The sequence below is a fragment of the Pollachius pollachius genome (genome assembly GCF_949987615.1).
Source record: "Pollachius pollachius genome assembly, chromosome: 20".
Taxonomy (NCBI): domain Eukaryota; kingdom Metazoa; phylum Chordata; class Actinopteri; order Gadiformes; family Gadidae; genus Pollachius; species Pollachius pollachius.
This window is the reverse complement of record NC_136953.1, coordinates 7,090,381-7,096,343: the sequence shown is the minus strand read 5'-3', so window position 1 is coordinate 7,096,343 and position 5,963 is coordinate 7,090,381.

Sequence of the window (5,963 nt, the reverse complement as noted above, 5' to 3'; positions counted from 1 at the left end):
CGCGCAGGGGGGGGGGGGGGGGGGGGGGGGCGGGGGGAGGAAGAGGAGGAAGAGGAGGATCGAAGTGGGAGGGGCGTGGCGTGCAGGGATGGGAGTCCGAGATCTTCCTGTTTCAGGTGGATCGCCCCCCTGACGATGGCGCATCAGGAGAAGGACGGGGCGGGAGGAGGTTCCCGAGGGATGAGCAGGGATGGGAGAGGGGAACGGATCATCTCCTCCCATTTTGGTTTGATTTGCTGGGGAGCGCTTGTTTTGTGGGCAGATGTCGAGGAGTAAACCAAACTAAGAACCGATGGAAGAACAAGAGAGGCTGCTGGCGGCTGTAGACACTGTAGCAGCAGCTCGGAGCGCTGGAGAGGACCAGCCCAGCCACGCAGCCAGAGAAAAATAAATAAACAACCAACTGCAAAAACCTTGGTCAAGGTAAAGTCACAGGGTCTTGTTGCGGTGGACGCTTGATTTGCCATACTGGGCAAGTAGAGGGGGAGGGGGGAGGGTAGGGAAGGGGTTAGGGAGGGGGGAGGGGGAGCCATAGCCCCTGGTTAGCCATATTGGGATTTGGGGGAAATACTAGCTGGCCGAGACAGAGAAACATTAGCTCCGTGCTACGAGCGTCATGCTATTAGCTAGAGGCTACTTGTTTCCGCTTACACAAGGTCGTGCTCGTGACCTTGAGTCCAGACAGCGAGCTCGTTTAGCAGGGTTTTCCTGAATAAAACCACCAGAAACAAACACACATGTAAACAACAGGGTTGTCTTGTTGGGTTTATTATTAGGCAGAAGGGCAATTAGTACACCCTGGTACCAATTATACTGCATCAGAGTTCATTAGGAGCCTTTAACGATGCACCCGGCCTTGTTACCAAGTTTCTTTTCCATTGCCAACACCGCTAATCATGGAATAATCATGAACATTTATTTGAAGTTCTTTGAAAAAAATTACATCTCAAGGAAAGGCACAAGAGAAGTGAATCAAATCTTTCGTTTACTGCTTCGCCCCTTCTAAACGTCACTGTCAATAGAATTATCACGCTGGTCTTTCAGCTCAACCCCACAGAGGGACAATCTCCATATTAAGGGCCTTGCACCACCACCGTCTCTCTCTCTCTCTCTCTCTCTCTCTCTCTCTCTCTCTCTCTCTCTCTCTCTCTCTCTCTCTCTCTCTCTCTCTCTCTCTCTCTCTCTCTCCTTGCGGCGATTAAATCAATCCCTCTTGTTTTTCCGCCGGATGAAAAACAGCTTTCCTCCCGCCAACATTGCGCCGTGTCAGAGCTGGAATCAGCACCAAGGACAGCGGAGCTCTGCAGACCACAGCTAGTCCGTGTGCACTGGGGGGGCTGGGGGCTGGGCAGAGGGGGGGGGGGGGGGGGGGGGAGCAGGCTAGGCTGTTGTCTGACCTCCCCCGCTCCTCCGGTAATTAAATGTAAATCAAGGGGTTTAAGGTCGCGTTAACAGAGCCCATGTTCCCGCCGGTCTTTCTCCGGGCACTACCCCCACCCTTCACCAACCAACCACCCAACCCCCCCCCGCCCCCCACGTGGTTGTTATACTCCTAATGTCACCCCTGTTTTACCTCTGGTCCGGGGCTAGAAATTATGCATGAGCGAGGACTGATAAAACATGCGGTTCTCGTGTGGTGGACACAAGCCTGCTCCTCGCCGTGTGAAGGTTAAACAAGCCGCTCTGCACAGGGGGCGACCGGCGACCCACCCTGCTCTGAGGAGAGGGACTCTCTCCAGGCTCAGCCTAGCGCCAGAGAACGCGGGCCAGGGTTTAAATTTAGCGGCAGCCTTCTGACTCTTGGCGCCCGGATTGATTGTGCATTAGCTCGAACAAAGTGCAATCCACTTCCAATCGGGCGTCAGTGCTGGAGCCGGACAACACAGCCCGAGTACGTAGCTACGCAGCCAACCTCTACAGAGACGGAGAGCCAGAGAAAGAGTCTGAAAATATTCCAAAGGATCCGCAAAGGGACTGAGGACGTAAATAGGGAGTGGGCCTATATTTAGAAGGGCCGTTCTAGGAGCGTCTTCCTGCTCGGCTGTTCCCCCCCCCCCCCCCCCCCCAGATCTCTGCCGCTCCCGTGAAGTCTCCATTTTAATGCTTATCTTCTCGCCCGCGAGGAATTATTAATACCTCAGCAGCGTTGCGGTTCTCTCTCTCTCTCGGTTGCCGCTTCATCTCTCGGTCGCCCCGGGGGGGGCGGGTACATGGGGTTAACGAGGAGCGGGCGGCACGATGAGGCCGGAGGTGACGCGGCGTGAAATGAACGCGCCGGCGGAGGCACCCTCGACTCTGATGGCGAGGTCGCGTCTGCGGGGGTCACGCCCCCCCCTCCTCCCCAGTGCAGCGATGATGAGGCTGTTTCCCGCTCAAAAGGGCAGCTTATAAGCTTATGAGTGCGGCTAATGTCGCAACCCAGCTCTCTGTGTGTTTCAGCATTGGCGACGATGCCTCTTCCAGCCTACAGGCGATGGCTGTGCTTCATATGTATCCGTGTGAGGTATTAGTTCCTCTCCCCTCACCCGCTCCTTAAAAGGAGTTTTGTTGATCTGCCAAAAAATGGTTTGCTAGAACTACCGGCCCCTAGTGTTTTCAAATACATCGGTTATCGTTGGTGATACTTACGTGTGTGTTGGCATTTGGAAATTAACTTGTAGGCACTGGGATTTGGATGCACAATGTTCATAAAAAGTGTATAGTAAAATAAATGATGAAAACTCATCCATTTGTGATGCCAGTGGGTGAGATGTTGTCCCCACGACAATAGCGTGAAACACGTCCCCAAATTTGAGGCTTTCTACCAAATAAAGGACAAGACATAACTGCAAAGAAAAGCGCACACGAGCGCACATACACTCACGCACACTAAAAACTTGACTCTGGAAATGGCGCAAAACAGAAACAGTTTTTAAAGGGTATGACTTCTGTTTTTTCTAAACTGTACATTTGACGGTATCAAGTGTTTAAAATATGTTTTGTGTGTTTATAAAGCAGGAACAATCCTGTGATGTTCGCTTTGCGTGTGTTACCCTACCAGAGGGACAAACAGCAAGGATTTCTGGTGGTTTGCTTTGGAAAATGCAGAACTTATTCTTTTGGCCTTATTGAAAGAAACGAACATCATGAAAACGACCTTCTGCAATAACGAGTAAATGTGATTCTGCCATGTACAGCTTAATGTCTCCAAGCAACAACAAGAGAGTGAGAGCGATACAGAGAGAGAATGGAGTGAATTGTTTATTATATCACAAGTATCAAAATAATGAGCTAATTTACGCTTTGGATCCAAAAAATACAAAAACACAACATAATCACTGATAACCAAAACAAGTCCACAGTCTCAGATTTGGATTTTGAGGAACCACATTAGAAAATGAACGAAAAATCGGGAACCTAAATCGTACAAAACAAAAGACCTTATTCCTAACTGATCTATATGAGCTAATAGTCTCACGTTTTAAGCTAAGTCTGCGTTTCCTCTCTTCCTGTCGGCCTCTCACTTTCTCTTTCATGATGACATCACATTACAGACTCTTTAAGGAATACTATGTGGAAAAAGACAATGTGTGTTATCCTGTTCGCTTGCTTTGGTCTACTGTTAGAAACGAATAGCTGGCATTACCTGTGTATAAACAGGACTAGCGGGCGTGCGACTGCTGAGTACAAATCGCAATGTTCCGATCATATCGATAAAAGTATGAATAATATGATCATTTTAATCAGAATCATGATTGAAGCTAGATTAACCAAATTTAACAAAGCTGACTTTTGCCTGGATATGGATCCTCCATAATTTGTTGAATTTGACACCAAACTGTCAAAAAAGCTGACTTTTCTCTCTGAAACACTGGTTGTTGAGGATGGTGTTTTCTTAATGTAGACACTGTTGGTAGTCATGGACAACGACCCTCCCCTCATCCTAACCTCTGTATGTAGGTAACATCAACAGGGATCCAAGCAAGCGACACGCTAACATATTAGATGTGGCTAGAAGCCGCTCTCTGCTTCCTTCACACTGCTATTAAAACCTCATCAAACTCTTATCATCGAGCAGACCTGCTTTAAATAGAAACCCATTTCACGCTTAGGTTTTTTTCTGGCGCTAATAAAGGCGCCAGCCGAGCCGCAGTTTCACCACACTGGGCAGTGCGCGGTAATTAACCCGCCAACCGTTTGTAACAGTTGCAGATGAGAAGCTAGAAATGCTCAGTGTGCTAACGCCCCCAGCCTGAACTGTTTGCTTCTCAAACTGTCATTCTCCCACAGTTTAACCACATATCAGGAACGGTTAGCAACGTGGCTATTGTGAGAGTAGTCATAGCGTCGGGTACAGTTATTTGGAGCACCGCTGCTCATTGTCACGGTAACAGTCGGGCCAACGGCATTTGCAAATGAGTCGTGCTAACATTGGCGCTAGCAGCAATGTTAACAGTAGCGCTAAGCGTATTTCTTCCTGTTTGTCCATTGAGAAGAGTCAACCAGAAATACTCATCATTGTTATTATTACGACGTCATCTGTGAATATTCCACTGCTATGGCGACCATTCCTATTGGGCGAGGTGTGGAGGACCACTCACTGTGTGTGTGTGTGTGTGTGTGTGTGTGTGTGTGTGTGTGTGTGTGTGTGTGTGTGTGTGTGTGTGTGTGTGTGTGTGTGTGTGTGTGTGTGTGTGTGTTTCCCTGGGACCGCAGCCAATTGTAAAGGAACCATATGTCCACTGATAGTCTGTTACACGAAACACACATACATTAACGGTCGGTCACTATACTGGACTACAATTACGTTCTATGAAGAGGAATACTATGTGTACTTATGTGTGTGTGTGTGTATGTGTGATTTTGTGTCATCTTTCTTATGCAATGCTGTATAGAAATGTATATTTTTGTAATGTTCATCAGGGCATGAGTCACATGACATGGTCGCTGCTGTAATTGTGTGGGTATGTTTGTGCACCTGTGAGTGCGCGTGTGTGTGTTTGCAAGTGTGTGTGAGTGTGTGTGTTTGTCTTCCTATAACAAATGATTAGGGTTACCTTAGAAAAGAAAAAAAATGTGAGTTGGAAATTATGAAAAGTGCCATTTTTTTTACTTTCCAGTGTCTTATTTTGAAAGGGTTTTATGTGTAGGTATGTGTCTACTCTTATTTTGAAAGGAATTCACTCACGTCTTACATCTGTCTGGGGGAATATACTCTGATGACACAACTTAACAAAATATCATAATGACACAAATGATAGACACAAATTAACACACAAAAGGGTAGAAAGACATCCGAAAGAAGGGAAGGAAAAAGAGCCACAAGGGAAGGATGGAAAGCCATCTACACCGAAACAGAGAGAGAGACTGTGTTAAACGCCCCATACTGTCTCCCTCGAGCTCTCTCTTTGTCACTCCTGATGACGTCATCAGGTCTCTGCTGCCCTTCTCACCTTCTTTCATCTTTAATAAATTCATCCCCCTCTCTCTCTCTCTTCCACACACTCTCTTTTCCTCCCTCCAACTCCCTATCTCCCTCCCTTCTCCTCACATCTAGCAAGTCGGTCAGCAGCAGCTTAAAATAGATACTCTAAAAAGGGAGAAAAAGAGAGTGAAGGAAGCGCATGAGAGACGGAGAACGAGAAGGAGAGAGAGAGAGAGAGAGGAAGAGCCTTGGCAACGTTAATGTACTTGTTCCATTGCCAATAAAAGCCCTTTGAATCTTGAGAGAGATAGAGAGAGCACGAGGGAGACAGGGAGAGAGAGAGGGAGAGAGATAAAGAGTGCGGCGTGATTGATGATGGAGTGCAGTGAAGGAAAGTGTGGTTGGACTGAGAATCTCTAAGAGAGAGAGATGATGATGATGAGTGCAGGGAAAGGGGTCAGGTGATAAAAATAAATTCAAATCCAGATGCATAAGGTCAAAGGTCACAATGAACCATATCCACTCTTCCATCTCTCAATCGATCCCATTTCCCTTCTTT